Genomic DNA, 21597 nt, shown 5'->3' on the forward strand with positions numbered 1-21597 from the left:
TATACATACATACATACATAATATCTTACAGCCTGCAATACATTGACAAAACACAACACACATCAAGTTCAGCGTATAAAACCTATGTACATGTATATATATATATATATATTTATATACCCATTACTTTAGTGATATAAATCTATCTGAACCATATTGTATTTTGGAAATATACATATCATATATATATATATTATATATATAACACACACAATTCAATATTTGTCATCACATATACATATATATATATATATATATATAAATATTGCATATATATAATATATATAGATATATATATATATATATATATATATATAAAATAAATTTTTTATATGTTTCCCTGGTGCAGGTCATTCTTAAGTCTCCACATTTAGTACTTTACTCTATAATGGCCTTGAAAAGATAACCAGGACATATAAAACAACAAAATAAAAGGAGTTATACAGGAGCTGAGGGGCCTTTCTCAAAGGGAAGTGCGTGAAACATGTGGGTACGAAAATAGGTATATTTACCGGACAAACAAGATGAAAAGGGAAAATGAACTGAAACACGTTAAATTGCTGCTATAGAAATCCTCCCTGCGGGGCGGTGGGGAAAGCTTGGGAATGCCTGGAACACGGACCAAGGAGAATTCTGCTCGATCGTCCTTCTGAAACGATATGAGGACATAGGTTACAATCTAAGGCTGGAATTTGGGAATGAATTACTCGGGCGTGCGCTGAGGGCGCCAAAGACATCCTCGAGGCTTGACTAGTGACTTAGAGCAAGAAGGCAGTGAACACGTGGGCCGGGATAGAACCAAGAAGCTCAGGCAATACCAAAGTTATAGGCCCAGAAGTTTAATAAATGCACAATTTCGAACATAACGTGACTAAGCAACTCTTTCTAGGTACTTTACCAAATCGTTGAATGTAAGGCTGACGTTGGCGTCCAGCGTCGTTTTTCTGCCAGGGTTCACGTGGCCTGTGCGTCAACAAAGGCCTCCTCACCAAGGAACTGCTTCAAGTCGTAGGTCAGGTGAGAAAAAGGGCGCCCTTGTGATGATGAAAGGCTGCAGTTGAGTTTCCGCTCGCTTTGGGATTTGCAAATCCCCACTTGCACTGGATGCTGGCCACGTGGTTGGGGTACAAAGCAAAGGGCAGCTACTCCACGTGGCGTCGAGGGAAAGAGGTTGGGGGGGGGGCGAGGTCTGCACTCGTGACCTCCTTCCTTCCACTACTGGGCTGTGTGTGAGGGCGAGCTCCTGGCGCGATGGCCTTTTATTCCTTCTGGACAGGTGTAGGGGGGGCGATGGCCTGACCGGGTCACGCTTCTGTACCAAAGAAAAGGCGCCAGCCAGTTACTGCCCTAGGCAAAGATTATCTGCTGAGCTTCTCTCAGAAACCCTGAATCTACTGCTTGAAACTAACCCGAACCAGATTTTACTACCTCTCACAGGTTCAAATAGACAGAGGCCTATCTATCGGCCAAGCAAAGCAGAAGGTAGTGTATTTTGGCGCTTTTGTAGTGTATTTAAAAAATATATATATTATTATATATATATATATATATATATATATATATATATATATACCTGTTTTAATGGATGTATATATATATATATATATATATATATATATATATATATATATATATATATATATATATACTGAGCAAACACAACAAACACACACACACATATATTATATATATATATATATATATTGTCATAAACTGGCCTTTGCCTTGGTGAGAAATTTAATCAAAACTATAATGGATACTGCCACAAAACCAAGGAAGTCCAGTTTATGAGCAAAGGAATAAGTTATGTGAAAACTTACCTTAGAATTTTCCTGGAGTTATACTTGAATAGGGAAGGTCGCATATTGAATTAGAATTCTTTTACAAATTTAACAGGGATTTATTTACAGAAACTTAAAAATCAACAGTGAGACACGACACAACAAAATCACAAAGGGCAGATTCAGAATAGGACCCAGGGAACAATAATGCAATGATTTGGCAACAAGCAAGTGGATTAAAATGGGGCCAATATGCAATACAATCATTTCAGTGTTAATAGTCACATTCAGTCTTGCCTTGATTACGTGAAATAGTCTCAGGTAATACAATTGATGGAGCTCCAGGACGGGAGAATAATTCATATGAACATTTGGGGCCACAACAGAAAACTGTTACGGACTGCGACCAGGAATTATTTGGGTGACCGGCGGGGTATTGAAGCATGGAATTGCGATCGTGCCACGTGTCCCTTCTGAAAGAGACGTTCTGAGTTAGCCCTGCTCAAACTAAGGGAAATGAAATCTTCCTACGAAAGATCACCCAATACACGTTCTTAGATACTAAACATGACGTAGCCCAGAGGATAATTCTATTGATGTCACATATATACAATCGGAGAATTGGAGCCACGTGGGCTTTAACAATGAACAAGTGAGTTCATTCACACAAAGATAGATGAACACTCTTATAACTTAACTTAAATAGCCCTTGAATTGCACTGGAGGAGGGATAATTGATTAGTTATATCGGGATCTTTTACTTGAATTCAAAGGACGTAAATGGCAAGGCGTGGGATACAGGTAGGCGAACAAGGGAGGATTGCGTTGTGGAGGGAGAGGTTAAAGTTTACAGAAATGGAAATTAAGGAGTTAAGTACAAGGGACAGGGCTGGCTATTTGACTACTCACAAACGTACGAACCTTTTATGACCATTGTTGGTGCCTAACAATCAGTTGGCTGTCCATCGACGATCGTCACACCAGCTGAGCAGGGAAATGCAGCACGTCCGGTGCAGACGAGATCAGAGCAAGGAGTGGGGCCTTCTGTTTCCACAACATGGCGTCATGGGGGTCTCGCTTTTGGGGCCACAACGTACCTGCAAGGAGTCATACACCAGCAAAATCACAGAGATAAAGAGACCTTAGGACTAAGGGCTTACAGCAGGGGTTTTCAACCTTTTTCTCCCCACGTACCATTTTGGGTATTTTTAATGTCAATAATGTACCCCCATCACTTTGTATAAAATAGAAAACAAAACAAATGCAGAAAAACATTCCAGTGTGTATATTTGCAAGTACTGTACTGAAGGGAAGTAAGTACACAAATCTCCTGACATAACCAACAATATTGTAAACACAAAGAATTCCATAAAAATAAAAAAAAATTGTTGATAATTATTTACCTGTGGCTATGCAGTCAGTGGGTGGCCAGGCCCCTAACCCTAACAACCGTGGGGAGAGCATACCCCCTAACTGACCCTTGTCGTACCCCTGGGGTACACGTACCCCAGGTTGAAAACCCCTGGCTTACAGAATAAAATCCTACCGCATCCCCTAATCTTGATACGCTTACTGGGCTTCCTGAACACTAATTGCTACCCCATCTCAGGCGATGGGGGAAGACGGGGGTTTGCTAACGGCTGTGAACTGGTTCAAATAAGTGCGGTTTCCCTGAAATGCCCAATTCGAGAGACAGAGGAATAACAGATTAATTTAAAATTGATTGCTGGAATTAATATACAGGAAGGGAGGATGTTTATTCTGACAGGTCCCCTTAAAAGGCCCTTCACACCCTTTCGGTGTGAGGGTCTTAGCTAATTCCTCCAACTGGCCCGTGACCCTACATAAGGTGGATTGTGGCTCTGCACATCTAAAGGAACCTACCTAACTGCTAAGAGGGTTCTGAATTGGCTAATTTACAGGCCTAACCTACCTAAGGGTATCGATACGGCTACTTACTGGCTAGGATGACGGGAGAAACCTACGCCTAGACAAATGCACACTGTAACGCCTAACCTAACCTAACCTACTATCCCCATGACTCTGGCACTGAATGAGCTGGCACTAACGAATGGCACGCACTGAGTTATGATCGGCACTACGCTTTACGATTAACACGCAACAAATTGAAACATGACGAACCTGAAGGGTAATTCACAATGTATGATTAAGTAATATATCAGTTTGAGTCTAGAGTGGGTTGGAAGGAGGTTAGTTGGAAAAGGGTTAGTAGTACAAAGGCCTAAGTGGTTAATGGTTAATGCTACGGGCTCAGAGGTCACACAGGCTACCCTCTCTGGGCAGGTGCCAGGATCGCTCTGAGATGGAAGTGGCACTGTGCCAACGGGCACGAGTGCCAAGAGAGCTTATGGCTCTGACTCACTGAGTAAATTTCTTCCACCCCTTCTTTCTTTCTTCTTCGGGGCCTCCAGGGTCTGGCTAGGCCATTCCTGGGGCGAGAGGATACTGACTCTGAAGAACGGCCAGGAGTGCCATCAGGAGCAGGATCAGGGGCAGCCTCAAGGGCTATGGGCTGGCCTCCTACTTCGGCTGCTGCGACAACCGTCGTGGGAAGAGAACCAGCGTCTGTGTCCTGGCCGGACAGTTCCTGGTCGACCAGAAAAGAGGTAATGTCCAGGCCTGCCAGAGGGTCGTCCTCAGCAGGTGGAAGAGTGCAGGAAGAAGAAACATCAGGGGTCGGAGGTTCACACTGTGCAATGATCACAGTGGTAAGATTTGGTGGATCTCCCGTAGGAGGATCCAAGTCATGTTCGAGGTCCGGCACTGGCACTAACTCAGGCCAGGCTCGGAAGTACGCTTGGCAGGGGGAGCATCCAGCCAAGCTGGGTGGAGTTTGGCACTGACCAGTGCTTGTAAGGGGCACTGGCAGCGAATTGATGTCAGACAAAGCTGAAGGGGACCCGGGGATTGAGACTCCTCGGAGTCCCTGGCATGAGTTTGGACAGCGATTCTGTCTTAGTGAGAGGACTGGACCTCTTGGTTGATGGAGTTGGCGCAGCGGCTAACCTACTAGGGCACTTTGCCAATCTCTCAGAGTGGCCCCTTATGTTGCAGGTCTGCAGCGGTAATGTGTTCGATCCCTTTGTGATGAGGGAGTACTTTTTGGTGGCCGTTTGCGCAAGACCCGCGGACTAGGCCTAGAATGTGGCTGAGTATCGGCTGACAGGGCACAGCTGTCACAAAGGCTGTGTCCCTTCTGAAGATGTGGTGCTGGAGGTGCTGGTGGAAGCAGTCAGGCAACAGACGGGTGTGGGGTGGGACATCCCCAGAGGATGTCTCGACCAGGCAGGAACTCCACTCCGTGCCTAATACGCTTGACAACGCCAAGATGATGCACCTTATCGCTCCAAGGGGTATCACCTGAGCTCAACTGTGGGGACAGTCAGGGGACTGTTCGTCCACCCAGGTCACGGTCCACTTTGTGTGCTCTCTTGTGGCACTGGCGGGCACCTGGGCCCGATCAATCAGAATAATGTCAGCCAGTGTGGCAGTAGTTGACAGGTGCACTGGGGGGCTGGAACCGTCCAGAGAAGCCACTGAGACGGACTGTGTCCAGACCCTCTCAGGGTGAGTTCTCTCCGGCAGCTCAGCTAAGGAGGCGGTGGCACTGATCATGTTCACGTGCCTGGGTGTGACCACATGTTTTGGGCATGCAGGATACCCAGCAGAAGAGTGTCCTGAAGCTCCACAGTCTCGGCAGGGGCCCCGGTGATAGGTTGATTTCCCGGCAGTGACGGTGTGCTGGGAAGCCGGTGTTGAATTAGTGAGAGGAGGAGTGACGGTTGCTGGTAGCCTGCCGAGAGTTGTTGCCCTGCTGATTGCCATCCTTATAGCGGCAATCTGCTTTGTATGGCCATACCTTTTACAGATGGGGCACGGAGGTTTGTTAGGCGGGCCGTTCCGCGGCGGTTGGAGGCCTGAGAGGTGTCCGGTGGCACTATTTTTGCACTGCAAGGTGCCATGGGAGGGACTGTGTCTCCCAGGCATCAGCTAAGCGGCAGGCTTCCTTGAGGCTGGCTGGCTGCTTATCATTAAGATACACAGCCAGAGGCCCGGGCACACTGGAAGAGATCCTCCAGCATGGTCCGGTTGAACAAATCCTCAAAGGTGTTGCACGATAGACTCTGTAGCCAGCGGGTCCCCGCTTGGGTCTTGTGACAAGCCCATTCCGTCCAGGACCAGCCGACATTCTTAGCCATACCTCTGAATCTTTGTCTCCACCTCTCAGGGTAATTTCATACGCCTTTAGCGATGGCCTCACGGACGACAGCCATGTCCCCCTCATTGATCTCTTTCTAGGGTTTCCGGTGAGCAGCCTTAGCCTTCCCATCTAGGTGCTTAGTAAGCAGTAAGGCCCTCTCAGCCAGGCTGACATCATAGGTCTCGAAGAGGAATTCGATCTCTTCGAGCCATTGTTCCAGCTCGTCTTCAGTCCACTTTCCCACAAGGTTATTGACTGTCGACAGAGAGGCATTTGTGGCCGATGGAGTGGGGCTAGAGGCTTGCTGTGCTGCTAAAGCTTCTGCGCTTTCCTTCTTGGCTCTCTCCAACTCGAGCTCCCTGTCTTTGAGGGCTATTTCATGCTGTCTTCGTCTTTCTTCTCTCTCTTCTTCTTCTCTCCGCTGCTCCGCTTCTTGCTGCCTATGTTCTTCTTCATACTTTCGCTTCTCAGTGATCTGTTCCTTTACAAACCTTTGAAGGGCCTGGCCGGAAAGACCGTCCTCCTTCCCTATATTCCTAAAGTATTGGTGCTCCTCGGTTGACATGTTGCTGATGGGGAAGGGGTGCTGAGTAAGGTACTTGGGTGTTCACGGAGGAAAAGGTTAGTGACGATGAGGAAGTGTCCTTAGACTAGTGGCACTTCAATGAGTGGCGCCTTTGAATGAGGTGGCACTGTGGAGGAGTGTGCCGTGCGAGGGTCACACTAGGGAAAGCGTTCCTGAAGGAAGTCTGAGTCCTTATGGGTGGATACGCTGGTAAATGGAGTGCTCCTGAAGGCTCTATGGTCCTTGTGGGTGGATGCACTGTTAATGGGGTGTTCCTGAAGGAGCTGCGGTCCTTACATGGTGGAAACACCAAGATATGGCACCTTGTTTCTTCAATACAGGTGCAATGACTTATAAGAGATTGCTTTGGTTGGGTGGCACTGTGGTGCCGGTGCGCTCCGTGGAGCAATGCAAAATGTCAGTGCATGAATTGGCACTGAAGGTGAGGTACTCTGCCTGAGCAGAAGGTATGTAGGGAGTAAAAGGTAATTGAGAGACTCCAACAGAAGGGAAGAGATAGGAAAGTGAAAGGAGAAAGATAAGTGCTTCAGTGATCGGGTGCTTAGCAGTGCCGCAGATTAGTGGCACTGAGAGAAATGGAAACTGGATGTGGCTTGAGTGGGTAGCTAGTTATGAGAACTAGTGGGCGCTGCCTGACATGAGGACAGGTAGGCTACGAGGTAGGCACACAATGTGCAATGGTTTATAGCACTTGCAACACGCAAGTCTGAGATAAGATATACCCACTCCCGCACATCAGTTGGAACACGTAACAAGATATAATATATATGCTCTTTATAATGTACGCTAAATGATTCTGGGTTGAAGCACTTGGAAAGAAAAAGCTAGTTTGCTGGAGTAATCCGCTAACCACAAGCGTTCAGATATTTTGCACTGAGTATAGGGTAAAATTTAAATGGGTAATGAATTTGAAATTTCAGGTTTTGTTATTAGTCTAATTCTTTGTATCTGCTCTTTATAATCTATGATTTGATTCCCAAACTCTTAAGTAAATTGTTTCACAGCGTTTCCCGATTTTCGTTAAGCATACAAGGAGGAGGCTCGTTCCTTGAACGAACGTTGTGGGAACGAATATGCGCGGGAAAACATCCGATTCGTAGTATTCTTGCTTGTCGTGCGACAAAGACGAAATTGGAATTGGATGAATGGCGAAAAGGGAAAACAAACAAAACTGCACTTTCTTGCTAAATGCGGGTTTTAAAATGCGAAATGAATTATTACTCTTTGAATATCAGCACTGTCTTTATGTATGTATTACTTTACTATGCACTGGGGGGTTGTTAAATAACTACGCTTGGAACTGTTTTTTCTTTCAACACTGGAACAGTTCTACGCATGCGCGATTTCAACACAACTTTGTCTGGTTGGCTGTATAAATGCCAGATATCGCTATACTGTTTCCCATAAACTAATCGCTATTTCAAAATTTATCACTATCCAAGAAATGTACATTTTCTTTGCCGTAACTATTCCGAAATAAGCTCCTAGCTACTGGTCCTAGCGTACACATGCAAAATTCCCTAACTAGCACTTCCTAATTCCTAATTTTACTCGTCTACAACTCGACACTTTTCTCCTACACTCTAGAGATTTTGTGGGGCGAACATTTCACGCCTTTCTCTCTGTTTCGCTAATATAAGAACCCTATGCGTTCCTTTTGTTATGAACGCTTTTAATGATACGAGAATTGCTGCGTTTCCTTAAAGAGATAATATTATTTCCTGATTCTTAATATTAAACATGCACACACACTCTTTTACCAAAAACATCGGCTCCGATCGCTTCCTGTGCTTTTGAGTAATGAAATGGTTATCGTGAATGAGAGAATTGATTTTATATATTCCGGGTTTTCTAGTCTAGCTTAATAGCGAAGCTAATTAACGCTAATGACTAATCCTGGCATTTGGTCGACCACTGTCATAAACTGGCCTTCGCCTTGGTGAGAAATTTAATCAAAACTATAATGGATGCTGCCACAAAACCAAGGAAGTCCAGTTTATGAGCAAAGGAATAAGTTATGTGAAAACTTACCTTAGAATGTTCCTGGAGTTATACTTGAATAGGGAAGGTCGCCATATTGGAATTAGAATTCTTTTACAATTTACAGGGATTTATTTACAGAAACTTAGCAAATCAACAGTGAGACACGACACAACAAAATCACAAAGGGGCAGATTCAGAATAGAACCCAGGGAACAATAATGCAATGATTTGGCAACAAGCAAGTGTGTTAAAATGGGACCAATATGCAATAAATCAGTTCAATGTTAATAGTCACATTCAGTCTTGCCTGATTACGTGAAATAGTCTCAGGTAATACAATTGATGGAGCTCCAGGACGGAAGAATAATTCATATGAACATTTGGGGCCACAACAGAAAACTGTTACGGACTGCGACCAGGAATTATTTGGGTGGCAGGCGGGGTATTGAAGCATGGAATTGCTATCGTGCCATGTGTCCCTCCTGAAAGAGATGTTCTGAGTTAGCCCTGCTCAAACTAAGGGAAATGAAATCTTCCTACGAAAGATCACCCAATACACGTTCTTAGATACTAAACATGATGTAGACCAGAGGATAATTCTATTGAAGTCACATATATACAATCGGAGAATCGGAGCCACATGGGCTTTAACAATGAACACGTGAGTTCAATCACACAAAGATGGATGAACACTGTTTTAACTTAACTTAAATAGCCCTTGAATTGCACTGGCGGAGGGATAACTGATTAGCACGGGATCTTTACTTGAATTCAAAGGACATAAATGGCAAGGCGTGGGATACAGGTAGGCGAACAAGGGAGGATTGCGTTGTGGAGGGAGAGGTTAAAGTTTACAGAAATGGAAATTAAGGAGTTAAGTACAAGGGACAGGGCTGTCTATTTGACTACTCGCAAACGTACAAACCTTTTTATGACCATTGTTGGTGCCTAACAATCGGTTGGCTGTCCGTCGACGATCGTCACACCAGCTGAGCAGGAAATGTAGCACATCCGGTGCAGACGAGATCAGAGCAAGGAGGGGCCTTCTGTTTCCACAACATGGCGTCGTGGGGGGTCTCGCTTTTGGGGCCACAAGGAGTCATAGCCAGCAAAATCACAGAGAAAAAGAGACCTTAGGACTAAGGGCTTACAGAATAAAATCCTACCGCATCCCTAATCTCGGGCTTCCTGAACGCCTCTCAGGTTGGGCTTCCTGAACTGGTTCACTAATTGCTAGATGCCCATCTCAGGTGATGGGGGGCTGGAATTAGACAGGAAAGGAGGTTTTATTCTTGATAATATATACTGGCTGTGAACTGGTTCAAATAATATATATATAGTTTCCCTTAGATGCCCGATTACATAGATACAGAAGAATAACAGATTAATTTAAAATTGATTGCTGGAATTAGTATACAGGAAAAAGGAGGGATGTTTATTCTTGATAATATATATATATATATATATATATATATATATATATATATATATATATATATATATATATATATATATATATATATATATATATATATATATATATATATATATATATATATATATATATATATATATATACATATATATATATATATATATATATATATATATATATATATATATATATATATATATATATATATATATATATATATATATATATATATATATATATATATATATATATATATATATATATATATATATATATATATATATATATATATATATATATATATATATATATATATATATATATATATATATATATATATATATATATATATATATATATATATATATATACATATATATATATATATATATATATATATATATATATATATATATATATATATATATATATATATATATATATATATATATATATATATATATATATATATATATATATATATACATATATATATATATATATATATATATATATATATATATATATATATATATATATATATATATATATATATATATATATATATATATATATATATATATATATATATATATATATATATATATATATATATATATATATATATATATATATATATATATATATATATATATATATATATATATATATATATATATATATATATATATATATATATATATATATATATACATATATATATATACATATATATATATATATATATATTTATATATATATATATATATATATATATATATATATATATATATATATATATATATATATATATATATATATATATATATATATATATATATATATATATATATATATATATATATATATATATATATATATATATATATATACATATATATATATATATATATATATATATATATATATATATATATATATATATATATACATATATATATATATATATATATATATATATATATATATATATATATATATATATATATATATATATATATATATATATATATATATATATACATATATATATATATATATATACATAAATATATACATATATATATATATATATATATATATATATATATATATATATGTATATATATGATATATATATATATATATATATATATATGTATATATATGACACACACACGCACAAATATGTGAAGAAATCAAAAAGTTATTATCACAATTATATACATAGACTATATGGTAAAAAGTGACCGATAGATTCAATATATTTTCATGATATTGCCTTATAAAATGTATATTATTCCATGATTTTGATATGTTTACTATTCTAGTTATAATGCGTTCTATGTAATGATAATAATTGTTGAAATATCACATGTAGTGTAACATCAGATCTCAAAAGAGTTCGTGATTTAGATGACTTAACAGTGTAATTTAGAATTAATAATAAGTTTTAATAATAATGTAATATGTGATCGCGCATTTTGTCCACAAGCAACAAGTGTTCTGTACTTGTGATTTCATATGTCGTGTTTTGACTCTGTTGTCATCGCAAAAGATAACGTGTTAACAAGTGAGGGAATGGCAGTCTAGTCGTATGAGAAAAGACGAATGATTTTGCAATATTTCATGTACTGTTCTGAAAGCCACCTTTGGTTCTTCGTCTTGTTTTGAAAGCATGCCATTTGTGACTAGCCAGCTGCCATCTGTTTTGATTGTGTTGAGATTTCGTAAAGAGTTTCATCCCATACGATTTTCTGCTCGTCACATATAACTTTCTGAGGGTAAATGCACATTTCTTGATCAATTACGTCATGTTTCATAAGATTGCATTGCTTTGATCATGTATTGTTCTGACGCATTAGTTTTGGTCTCAAAATGTTTTGCTCAAGAAGTGACGTCATCTGATTGTTTCATTTCTTGCTGGAATCCTAAGTTTGTTCTATCTGATTTTAGAGACCATTTGTGTGTGTGTCATCTCTCTCTCTCTCTCTCTGAATCTCTCTCTCTCTCTCTCTCTCTCTTCTCTCTTCAAAAGAGAGAAATTATTAATGTAAAATATTTGTGGTCACTGGTATTAGTCTTAGCTTTTGAGATCTGAATGTAGGAAAAGTGTGTAAACTATGCCCAAACAACAACAACAACAAAATGAGTTTTGTGAATCTCCAGCAGTTGCATTTCAGTTGATTTTGCAAAAGTTTTCACTAGCTTGTGTAAGGTAAAGTGAATTTTACTTATTATTACCATGGTATAATAAGGTATATTAAGGAAATATTGCCTTAGTGAAGTTATTATTGGTAAATCTTTTGTGCATTTTTGTGTGTTATTGTGTTTGCAATCTCTTAATTTTTCACATTTAAATATTTTAAATATTTCTTGATAATTTAACATTGCATACTTGATTTAATTTTCATTTACTAAGATTTTCTTTTCAAATCTTGTGCAATTCCTAATAGTTTAAATTTTGCTTGATTAACTTAATTTCTTGATAAATGTAAGTTTTTGTGATTTAGTTTTGTTTAATAATTTAATTCAAGAAATAATTAAGTTTTGTGCTGCTTTCAAGTAATAGTCAATTTTTTCAGATTGTGAATTTCACTTATAAATTTTGAATTTAAAAATAAATTTTTGTATTTAAAGTTTTTAAAAACAGAGTTTCATTTATTGACCACCAGTGAATAGGGTTAATTGTGTGTATAAGGAAACTGATAAGCATGTTTTGCTGAGGTGAATGAAGACCAAGGAAACAGTTAAAGTTATTTGATGGAGTGATGCCCTTTTACTCTAGTATATTTCCTGTTTAATTGTTGATATCTCCCACTTGTTTTGATAATCTTAGTTTGATTTTTCATGTGATTAATAAGTTTTTTAAGGGATCACTGTTACCTTTAGAGTACTCAATTGTAATTTTTATTGTTATGAGAGTTCAGGTGTCTGGGTGAAGTGAGGTAAATTTTTGAATTCTGTGATTAGTTGTGTAATAACCAGGTAAACATCGTGACTATATATATATATATATATATATATATATATATATATATATATATATATATATATATATATATATATATATATATATATATATATATGTATAAGTGTGCGTGTGTTATATACTTTTAAAAATTATATTATTTTTCACAATAGCTCTAAGGGCGTTATTTTTATGGCTCTATAATGAAAGTTCACTTGATGGCAACAATTCACCCACTTATTAAACAGGCAGTGCCTCTTTTCTTAGGTGAATGGATGATCGTCAGTAAAGCAAACTCCTTGTCGAAGGTGTTACTGAACGCAACATTAGAAGAAGCAGCTTAATGCAATTTATTTGCATATCAGTACTAATTGAGGAAAAGGAAATTATATCCCTGCTCCTTTGTGAGCACTAGGTCCATCTGGAAACAGCTGGTAGTACATGGATTAAGGCAAAACATGCTAACTTCCATCTCGAAATGAACACTGCATTAAAAAGATGAAAAGTATCATGTGAGGGAGAAAATAATTTGGTTTTAAAATATTAACAATAATGGTTTCATTTCTTTTTTTCTTATAATGCAAAAAATTAAAATAACTTATAACCACAAAATTTTTCATTTGCAAGCTAAAAAAAAAAGTATATTAGAAATTTGCTGCAATATAGTATTCTCTTTATGATACAGTCCAGGATAAGAACAAAACACAAACACACCCATTTATCTTTTCAACCATCGATCTGTATGTAAAATAGCACAACAGTTTGCATCCAAGAGCTTAATTTTCTGTTAGTAGATAAAAGACGAAGATAAACGAGAAACAAACACTTTCCATAGAATTGGAAAGCCAGGTTGCACTGCTGCTCAACAAGACCAGCAAATCACTGAGGCTGTTCGCAAAACTCCCTTGACAAGTGTTATTGTCTACTCCAAGTTATTGATAAAACATACCACAAGAGGTTACGCGCGGCTTGTTGCTCCCAGAGCAGCCCGTGATACACGAAGTCAATACAAAGCATCATATTCTTACCACTTTACATCATATTCCAACAAGGAACCACTGCTGGAGACATACTATCAAATGCAAGGCAAGTTTAACTTCAATATCAGCAGAGTAATGCTACATATTCAAGGTTAGATTAAAACTGCAATTGAAATGAAAATATTTTGTAATAACAGTCGAGTAAGATGTTTGTGAAAATTAGCATATGCATCCCGTTTCCTGTAGGGCACTTAGTACCTTTAAAGCACTTAGTATTATTGGTGTAACGCAATTAAAGCAACTTAAAGTATGACAACTTATGAATTTATCAATAAGCTACACATTTCATATTTTGCAGGTATTTTTTTGTATGTTGAGGGATTTTTCCATATAGATTAAAACTGTTAGTGAAAAATATACCTAAACTAGTCTTAAGAATATTACGAATACATGCAGGTGAAGCTCTCCATCTATACAAAATCGATATTTGAGAATAATTTTGCATGAACTCACCATGAACTTTGTCTATGTCCTTTCCAGGCATAGCCCAGAAAACTTCCAAACTGCGAATAGCAGGGGTCGAATAACTAAAGTCATTTGTGGATGGATGGCTGGTGGTAGACCCGAAGAGCTAATGAAACAAATGAACGGTTAAAGTACGTTGAAATACTCCATCAGTGAGACAATGGACAATTCTTAAGTCCATAATACCAAAATAGTGTTGGGATGATCTAAAGAACATCTGAATTTGATCAGGATTGAATGACCAGTAAAATCTCCTGACCTGAACCCAGTTGGAGATCTCTGGGGCTTTGTGATTCAGAAAGAGAATGTTAGTCAAATCAAAACTAAAGAACCCTTGATTAGGCATGCAAATTCTAAATGGGAGTCACTTAGGTCAAATGCCAAGAAATTAATATGTACGATAAATTCTAGGTTCAATGATAAGAGAGTTGGGTACAGTAACTGACAAGAGTAACTTATATTCGAAATACGAGAGAGAGAGAGAGAGAGAGAGAGAGAGAGAGAGAGAGAGAGAGAGAGAGACATATGTGAAGAACATTGTAATTTGCAATATTTATTTTCTTTTTCTCTTGAAAATACACTTATCTTTAAGCATGTTTATTTTCATAAAACCTTGAAATTAATGCAATCCAATTAATTTTCCAACACAAGATAGTCCTCATCAGTAGATATCTTCTAATATTCAGTAGTACCAAAACTTGGCTCTTGTTCGGCGAATAGTATTTTGGCAACCGTTACATCCCAAACGTTTTTGGGATAAATCAAGTTCTTGTAATTGGGTTTTCCGTTCCTCTGATTCATAAATATATCTGGTATTTAAGATTGTAAGAATATTATTCTATAGATAGATACATAGAAAAAAAAAAAAAAAAAGTCTGGATATTACACTGAACACCATTAATTAATTATCACTTACTTCTTGCTCTGCATAGCGCATTAGTCACCAGCCAAATAAGTTGCCTATTAGTGTTAAATATATAGTATATCAGGCGTGTTCCTTAAAATTTTGAAAAGGTTATTAGAAATTATTTTCATGATTATACACTTAAATAAATTTCAGGGGAAAGTGAAAATTCCAATTTAGAGCTTGCTGTGTACTCAAGTCTTCATAGTGAAGCTGAATGAAGATCAAGAGAACACAAAAACCAAAATTTGGATAAACAGGCTGATGAAGCTGATAAATGCCGTAGATGCAGAGTGCCACTAGTCTTAACCTATAGAATTATTAAAAAATATGCATGCGTGAAAATGAAAAGAATGAAATGCCTGCCATAGAAGATGATGGGTCAGCGATAAAAGAAGAAAGAAAAACTAGCGGGAAGAGTTTTGTGAGGCGGTAAACACAAGATATGAGGGGGAGAATTCATATGATATATCAGAAACTGTCGAAGGCCTGAATATGGTCATGAATGAATTCTCAATTTTAGAAGCGTAATCAGTAATCAAGAAATTTAGGAGATGGAAAACACCAGATTATGATGGAATCACTGCAAAGATGATTTCAGTTGGAGCTGATATGACATCTTGTATTCTCACTGGAGAATTATGACGAATATGGACAGAGAATAACGAACCCTGGTGATATGGGATTGGAAGTCGTTGTTAAGGTACCACAGAAAGTTGATCTGATCGAGTTTAGTACCAACAGAGGCATTGCACCTATGTCAGCTGCGATGCAAATATTCAACATGCTTATTCTCGAACGGCTAAAAAAAAAAAACTTATATAAATACTTGGAGATGAACAAGCTGGCTATGTATGCAGTTTTAGGAAACATCCCTGAACAAAGAAGACGAGAAGTTTGTTTTGATGACTGTGGAAGTGAATACTGTTAAACTACACCGAAATGTTATTTCACCTTTGTTCTTTGTCGTTATTATCGATTTTACAGCGAAAAGTAGTCGGAGATGGAAAAGAGACTTTAGTAGACTGTGGGAGAATAGAAATTTGACAGACTTAGTATAATTAGATGATGTTTTACTCACCTAAGCACCTCAGAAATTCCAAAGCTTTCTTTTTAATACATCATAAATGTACAGAGACAGGACTCGAGAAAAATGCACAAAGAAAAACATGAAAAATAAGGACAGAGTATGGAAAAAGGAATGAAAAATCATTAGATAGAGAAAGGATCAACAAAGTGGAAGTTTTCCAGAACTAAGGACAGTGGTACCCAGTACAGGTTCTCTCCTGTTTGAATTTAATGAAAGAGTAAAAATACTAATCAAACAATGGGTAGGCTGAATCAGATTTTGGGAATGAAACATCCTGTAAATACATAAGAAGGTAATGCTATACAGAGTGATCGTGTAATGTAAATGAAACTACATTTCAAAGATTTTTCAGTTTGTGAAATAAGCTTTAAGATTATCAGGAGTCAGATGAAATGGCAGAGAACGAAATGGTATTCTAATGGAATTAACCAAAGTTCCATTTGTAAATTATATAATGATGCAAGGGAGATCGACATGATTTAAACATGTCCTTTGAGCAGTCTCGGACGAGTTATGGGAACAAAGAATGATGAGGAATAAAGATTTAGAGAAGCTAATATATATGTACTATGCATCTAAAAGACATGAGCCTAAGATTTTTACAAAGACTTTTCTACTTAACGCCACTTGATATATATATATATATATATATATATATATATATATATATATATATATATATATATATATATATATATATATATATATACACACATATATATACATATATATATATATATATATATATATATATATATATATATATATATATATATATATATATATATATATATATATATATATATATATGTATGTGTATGTATGTATGTATGTGTGTGTGTGTTGTGTTGGTGGGTGGAAATCTCGAACTATAACGTGAAAATGGTTATTCAAATTGATTTACCAGCGATGCATTCAACATTGTCCTTAGTCATCGCCTGGAATGGGAATGGGAATGCAAATTTCGTAAGGGATGGTAATTACCTTAGTCTCTCTCTATACAGCACTAATTACTAGTTTAATTAGGAGCTTGATTAATATTAATGAGAGACACAAAGCTCCTTGAGGGCTGTGCTTACTAGAGGAGATATCTATTACAACTCTATCATGGCTGTATACTGTGTGTGTATATATATATATATATATATATATATATATATATATATATATATATATATATATATATATATATATATATATATTTATATATATATATATATATATATATATTTATGTATATATGTTATATATGCATATATATGTATATATATATATATATATGTATATATTTATGTGGTAATAAGATATTTCATGAAGGACGGCCTTTGTTTAATTTCAAAATTCACTTAGTATTCTTAAATTTAAAGTAGAATATGATAACCGATCAAGAAAATTATAATATTACCATGAGCATTTTATTTAGCCACTGTAACATTAACAGGGTAAAACATCCAGTATGATGTGCTGAAAGAGAATAGCCAAAACTAAGTTTGTTATGAACTCATCTTGATGTATACTGAATAATTTCTGAAAGTATTCCAGTCAGTTTTATCTTGTTGAATGGATGTAGGGGAGGAAAAGGACTGGAATGATTATGATTAAACTTTCAGGCTTGAAGACAAACGTGGAAAATAGTAATAGAGTAAAAAACGCGCCGAATAACTAAGTTTTCTGTACAGCATATAATGCTGTATGAGCTGCTGCCCATGAAGCTTTCACCCACGGCCCGGGGGTGTCTGTCCTATAGCGTTGCCAGACGCACGAATATTGATAACTTTAACCTTAAATGAAATTAAAAAAACTACTGACGTCAGAGGTCTGCAATTTGGTATGTTTGATGACTGGAGGGTGGAAGATCAACATACCAATTTGAAGCCCTCTAGCCTCAGTAGTTTTTAAGATCTGAGCGCGGACAGAAAAAGTGCGGACGGACAGACAAAGCCATCTCAACAGTTTTATTTTACAGAGAACTAAAATATGAAAATGACCAATTATTACGTGAATCCACAATTTGCATGGAAATTATAAGAAATATAACAATAATTCACTGAACTCTAGTCTCTCAGACCAACTGTCTAGGATACGTTAGTCTCGAACGACTTCCACTGAATGGAAGGGCTTGGAATGTCTCGTTCAACCTCGGGAATTGGAGAGGGAGTTGAAATACGAATGCAAATTTCGGATGGACCGGTAATTACCTGAGTGTCTCTGTCTATACAGAGATAATTAACAAACTTATTAATATTAATGGCAAGACACAGGGCATCATGAACATCCATAGAATGTCTGATTAGATATGCATTTCGGTTTCTCATATATATATATATATATATATATATATATATATATATATATATATATATATATATATATATATATATATATATATATATATATATATATATATATGTATATATATATATATATATATATATATATATATATATATATATATATATATATATATATATATATATATATATATATATATATATATATATATATATATATATATATGTATGTATGTATGTATATATATACATATTATATATATATATATATATATATATATATATATATATATATATATATATATATATATATATATATATATATATATATATATATATATATATATATATATATATATATATATATATATATATATATATATATATATATATATATATATGGTATATATATGTATATATATATATATATATATATATATATATATATTATATATATTATATATATATATATATATATATAATATAATAAACATATGATTCAGCCGAAAATTCTTCATTTTTGATATGCGGAAATTTAACGGTTTTTCAGAAAACGGAAATTGAAGAGCCTGTGAGATGGCGCCCACGCCATTCACAGGCTCTTCAATTCCTTCCGTCTGACGCTCACTCGGCTTCCCTGTAAACCCACAAGCATATCCAAAAAGCGCGAAGAATTCCAGAAGTTAAGAGGGCATTGTGGCTATTAGAATTACATATGTGTCTGGTAAAAGTGACCAGTAGATTCTATATATATATATATATATATATATATATATATATATATGTATATATATATATATATATATATATATATATATATATATATATATATATATATATATATATATATATATATATATATATAATATATAGATATATATATATATATATATTTATATATATATATATATGCATATATATATATATATATATAATATATATTATATATATATATATATATATATATATATATATATATATATATATATGTAAATATATATGCATGTGTTTGTGTGTATGTGTGGATGTGTGTGTGTGTTAGACTCATTCTCACATCACCAGTGAAAACACCTGGTCCGAATCTGAGCAAGAAAAGAGTGACTTGGGCATTTTCCGTTAAAACGATTGTGCATAAGTTGAATGTAGTAGATTTCAATCAAGGATGGGGAATGCAGAGTGACCAACAATCTCATTCCAAGACTTTTTGGGAGCTGGATGACTAACACCTTCTGTAGTCAGGTCAGCCAACTTAAGAAGACTTTTATATTATATATGAGTTCTAATCGGTTTCACTTAACTGCTAAAAGTCCAGTGTTCCACTTTTAATAACAAGACATTTGTGTAACTTATTAGGTGTACTCATGTAATATTATAGTAGTTGCCATACCAGGCATAATGTTTAATATACAAATAACTGCTCTAAATGATATTAGGACAATTCTGCCTAAATTTATCATTTATTTTTGTTTTAACGTGTTTTCCTTGAATTTTTATGGGTAACAATGACTGCAAATATTCTTTTTCCTCTTTGCAGTGTAAGAAAATGACTATTTCAGTTATTCCTTTTCATAATACACACAATAGTGTATTTCTTTAATAACATTTCATATCGCATTTGAATTTTATTACAGCTTTGTCACTATGCGTGTTTTTTTTTTATAAATGTTCCCCAAATGGAGAAAGTGGGACACCTTGATAAGCTGGAAACCATGGTTTACTTATCAACTTGAATGGACGCCGCAAAATCAAAGCTGTGCGCTGGGTAACATAGGTGCAGTGTGCACATAAGTCAATGCCGAGCCTCTTGCATGAGAAGAGAGAAACTCCATGGGCAGAATAAGAAAGTACCCAACGATACTTAAGATTTCTATGGGTGAAAGGTTATTTTTTTCAAAGATAGTTCGTATGCACACTTTTATTTACCAATTCATTTACAGGTATATCTGTATTTCAAGGTATCTGTATTTCATGATGCAACGAATTTGTTGTTACTAGATGCCTGTGGTGCAAACACCCAAACTGGCTGATTACAGCAAACTGCATGTGTTCTCATGTAGTAACATTTCTCGTTTTTCAGAGCAAGTCTCCTAAAACCGAGATATACATTCCTGTGTGATGCTTTTGGAGCAGCTAATCAATCTGATTCTGAGGATATTGATGGTGTTATGCTTCCCCCTTCTACTGGTGATCAACCTGTTGCTAGTGATGGAGAAACTGAATATGTTACTCTTGACAAAAAGTGTATGCCGGATGAAGTTAGAGGAGAGTTTGAAGAGCTTGAGATTGCAGTATAAGACCAGGAAGGAATCGAAGGCATCAGAGATGGCATTGGAAGGAAAATCTGTCGTTTGGGCTTCCCGAAGGCCACGGTGAGTTGCACTTAGGAAAAGGAATGTTTGAAATCCATGAACTATTCTTCAGAAATGAGATCACGGGTCACCTAACAGAACAAACAAACTTATATGCTTATCTAGATAAAAAATTATAAGGATTTCTGTGCTGACGGAGAAGATGTAACGGCGTTTTTCCTGTTACTGCTTATGAGTGTGCTCTCTGATAATGACTGTTGATCTACAAATGAAAACTTAGGATAACAGTTTTTATATGACTCTGAGCAGGAAAAGTTCAGTCTATCAAGAAATGCATCCATGTGACAGATCATAATAATTTAATAAAATCACAGATGACCAAGATTTTACCCAACTTCGCAAGCTCAGAGGTAATTGTCAGAAATATGATTTTTTTTTTTTTTTATTTCTGAGTATTGACAGCACTGTGCCAAGAAATTTCAACAAAAAAAAAAAAAAACCCTATCAGATTTGATTTGAA

Source organism: Macrobrachium rosenbergii, chromosome 54, assembly GCF_040412425.1.
Source record: "Macrobrachium rosenbergii isolate ZJJX-2024 chromosome 54, ASM4041242v1, whole genome shotgun sequence".
NCBI lineage: Eukaryota > Metazoa > Arthropoda > Malacostraca > Decapoda > Palaemonidae > Macrobrachium > Macrobrachium rosenbergii.